Consider the following 4,589-nt stretch of genomic DNA (forward strand, 5'->3'; position numbering starts at 1 on the left):
TAGAGACTGATTTTAGGACATAAACGAAAACTCCACCTGACACTCGATTGTAGTCGCTATGGTTCTTGTAGTATCCCTTATAGCCATGGACAGCAGGGGTCCACATTGTCGGGAACCAAATTTCCTGGAGGGCAATGCAGAAAGCAGGTGTAAAGCTTAATAGTTGCTGTAGCTCAGCCAGGTAGTGGAAAAAACCGCCACAATTCCACTGGAGGATGACATCACCATGAGACTGCGAAGGCATGGAACATTCAATGAGCAGTCTGTGCCTCAGGGTGACCTACTGCCACTGCCTTTTTGCCTGATGAGTCTATATCCATTGTGTCTGAGGGTCCGGCAAGATCTAAGTCCACAGTGGATGCCAGAATCTTCACCTCATCTGCAGACACAGAGCTTGCAGGTAGCGGTGGTGAGCGTGCCACTGCAATTCCCTTGGTCTTGGATACCTTCTTTTTGGCTTTCTCTCAATGCTCCTAGGGTTCCCCAAGCTGATTCAGTCTTCACTGATTCAGACTCCAGGACTGAGGATGATCATGAAGCCCCATGAACAGCTGCTTTTGGGCTCTCCAGCCACTGACAGGTGACATCTTCATCACTAGCAGAATCCTGGGAAGGGAGTGGCCCAAAGGACCCCTTCATAGTGAGAGGAGCCAAAGAAGACTTACGGTTCTCTGGCTCAGAGGTCCCCGATCGTTGGGCGGGTGTTGCTCCTGAAGTAGGTGGTATGGGAGCAACAGGGAGGGAAATGCCCACCACCATCAAGGGGGCAGGTGAATTCTTCATGTTCTGAGAGGTGACAGGAATGTGAGCAATTGATGGGGCGACAACTGTACTTGTAGCAGTGGCGTAAGAGGTGGTCATAGCCACAGAATGTAGATGCTCAAATTTCCTCTCAGCCTCAGTGGAGGTCAGTTGGTCCAGTGTCTTATATTCCATGATTTTCCTCTCTTTCTGAAAAATCCTGCAATTTGGCGAGCAAGGTGAAAGATGCTCTCTGCAGTTGACACAAATTGGTGGCAGGGCACATGGAGTATTAGGATGTGATGGACGTCCACAATCTCGACATGTGATGCTTGAAGTACAGCAGGAAGACATATGGCCGAACTTCCAGCACTTACAGCACCATTCCAGGGGAGGGATATATGGCTTGAAGTCACAGCGGTAGACCATCACCTTGACCTTCTTGGGCAATATGTCACCCTCGAAGGCCAAGATGAAGGCACCGGTGGCAACCTGATTATCCCTCAGATCCCGATGGACATGGCAGGCAAAATGAACACCTAGTGGTTGTTTCTCAGCACTGTTAAACAAAAGAGACAATAATTCTTTAGTGGCATCCAAAAACAACTGCTACTGCAGTCTGCAGTATATACTGGTGGAGCCCAAACAATGAGCAATGAAACTTACACTCAACACCTGAGGGGAAACAACTGGGTAGTTGTTGAAATATCTTGTAAAGACAAAAATGACAACTTGCCTACAAACTCATAGTATATAAGCCATCAGTTTTACAGAGAATGTGTTGAAAAACATATTTTAATGGGGTCAATACACTTGTACACAAAGGTTCTTACAGAGTTTGAAAACTAAGGATCTTTAAGTACAAAATTGTTGGAACCTCCACCATATTCTCAAGATTTGTCCCATTTGTACTTCGACCTCTTATAGCATTTTAGAGCTGGGAAAAAAATTTGAATCCAATGAAGAGATTACAGCAGCCGTATATAAGTACTCTGCATGCTTTTCAGAGTTCTACTTGAGATGGAAAAATATGATGATATTGATTTTCTTATCATTGATCTATGCAGAAAGGTTAGAACAGAAAAGTCAGCAGGAAATTTCACAGCAGCTATCAACAGGAGAAACTCTACTTCTACAACTCTATATACTGTATGATTCCCTAGGGAAGTGTCCTGGGACCTCTACTGTTCCTGATCTATATAAATGACCTGGGTGACAATCTGAGCAGTTCTCTTAGACTGTTCACAGATGATGCTGTAATTTACCATCTAGTAAGGTCATCCGAAGACCAGTATCAGCTGCAAAGCAATTTAGAAAAGATTGCTGTATGGTGTGTCAGGTGGCAGTTGACGCTAAATAACGAAAAGTGTGAGATGATCCACATGAGTTCCAAAAGAAATCCGTTGGAATTCGATTACTCGATAAATAGTACAATTCTCAAGGCTGTCAATTCAACTAAGTACCTGGGTGTTAAAATTACGAACAACTTCAGTTGGAAGGACCACATAGATAATATTGTCGGGAAGGCGAGCCAAAGGTTGCGTTTCATTGGCAGGACACTTAGAAGATGCAACAAGTCCACTAAAGAGACAGCTTACACTACACTCGTTCGTCCTCTGTTAGAATATTGCTGTGCGGTGTGGGATCCTTACCAGGTGGGATTGACGGAGGACATCGAAAGGGTGCAAAAAAGGGCAGCTCGTTTTGTATTATCGCGTTATAGGGGAGAGAGTGTGGCAGATATGATACACGAGTTGAGATGGAAGTCATTACAGCATAGACGTTTTTCGTCGTGGCGAGACCTTTTTACGAAATTTCAGTCACCAACTTTCTCTTCTGAATGCGAAAATATTTTGTTGAGCCCAACCTACATAGGTAGGAATGATCATCAAAATAAAATAAGAGAAATCAGAGCTCGAACAGAAAGGTTTAGGTGTTCGTTTTTCCCGCTCGCTGTTCGGGAGTGGAATAGTAGAGAGATAGTATGATTGTGGTTCGATGAACCCTCTGCCAAGCACTTAAATGTGAATTGCAGAGTAGTCATGTAGATGTAGATGTAGATCAAAAGTATCCAGACACCCCCAAAAACATACTTTCTTAATATTAGGTGCATTGTGCTGCCACCTATTGCCTGGTATTCCTTATTAGCAACCTCAGTAGTCATTAGACATCGTGAGAGGTGAGAGAGCAAAATGGGGCGTTCCATGGAACTCATGGACTTCAAACGAGCTCAGATGATTGGGTTTTACTTGTGTCACAAGTCTGTATGCGAGATTTCTACACTCCTAAACATCCTTAGGTCAACTGTTTCTGTGATAGTGAAGTGGAAATACGAAGAGACATGTACTGTACAGCTACAATATTGATTATGAACAGCTGGAGACAGCACCTGCTGTAAAATTTCTGGGCGTAACTATTGAGAGCGAACTTAAGTGCAATGACCACATAAAACTGATTGTGGGAAAAGCTGACACCAGACTCAGATTCATCGGAAGAATCTTAAGGAAAAATGCAAATAATCCATGAAAGAAGTGCCTTATAAGGCGCTTGTTCACTCGATTCTTGATTATTGTTCATCTGTCTGGGATCACTAACACATAGGACAGGAGATAGAGAAGATCCAACAAAGAGTGGCGCGTTTCATCATGGGATTGTTTATCTGGCAAGAGAGCATTACAGAGATGCTAAACCAACTCCACTGGCACACATTACAAGAGAGGTGTTGTGTATCACAGAGAGATTTACTATTGAAATTTTGGGACAGCACTTTTCAGAAAGAGTCACACAACATATTACTCCCCCCCACCTCCCCCCCTCACATACATCTTGAGTATTGACCATGAGGAAAAAACTTGAGAAATTAAATTAGAGCCAATACAGAGGCTTCCCGACAATCATTCTTCCCATGCACTATTCGCAAGTGGAACAGTGTTGGCAGGATCAGACAGCGGTACCAAAAGTACCCTCTGCCACATCCCATTAGCTGGTTTGCTGAGTATGGTATAGATGTAAATGCAGTGAAAGCAAGCTGCCTATCTTTTTACCACTTTCAAAACTCATCAAGATTTGAATAGATATTTGTGCAGTTCTCTTCAGCTACTACTTCATTATAGATACAAAGGCATCATCTGTCAAAATTCTAAGGGTAGTATTGATATTGTCTTCCAGCTTATTAATATATAATGTGAACAGCGAAAGTCCATTGAACTTTTCTGGGGCACACCTAAAGTTGTTCTACTTCCACTAATAACTCTCCAACCAAGATAACATGCTCTCTCTTCCCTACGAAGAAATCCTCAATCCAGTTATAACCCATATCTTCATAACTTCACTGACTTTATTCCAGGAGAGTGTCCATTATTCAGGTAATCATATCTTCAACAACTTGCCAGCAGCCATAAAAAGTTTAACTCCTAATAAAATTCAATTTATTACAATGGCTCAAACAGCCTAAGAATCATCAATGCATTGAACATTTACAAGTTTTGTGATAAGTTATTCATTATCTTTTAAACAAAAATAATCATTTTATTAAAGTATAATGTAATTGGGTAGATTTAAAAAATCTAGTCACCAAATAGCAGCAGAAGAACACGCATATAAGAAGTACTACAGTTTTCAAACTTTAAGAGCCAGTGGATAGTTCTTCTGGCAGATGGGTTAAATAGAAAGGAAGGCAAATGAAGGAATAGGACTGATGAGGTTTAGGAAAAGAGGTAGAGCTATGAAAAGTCACTGAGAACACTGGGTCAGGGGAGACTTACCAGACGGGATGATACAGAAAGACCGGTTGTTAGTGACTGTACTGGATAGGATTTGAAAACCTGAGAGCTTAAAGCTTAACCAGT

The sequence above is a fragment of the Schistocerca gregaria genome, chromosome 8, assembly GCF_023897955.1.
Source record: "Schistocerca gregaria isolate iqSchGreg1 chromosome 8, iqSchGreg1.2, whole genome shotgun sequence".
In the NCBI taxonomy this organism is placed as follows: domain Eukaryota; kingdom Metazoa; phylum Arthropoda; class Insecta; order Orthoptera; family Acrididae; genus Schistocerca; species Schistocerca gregaria.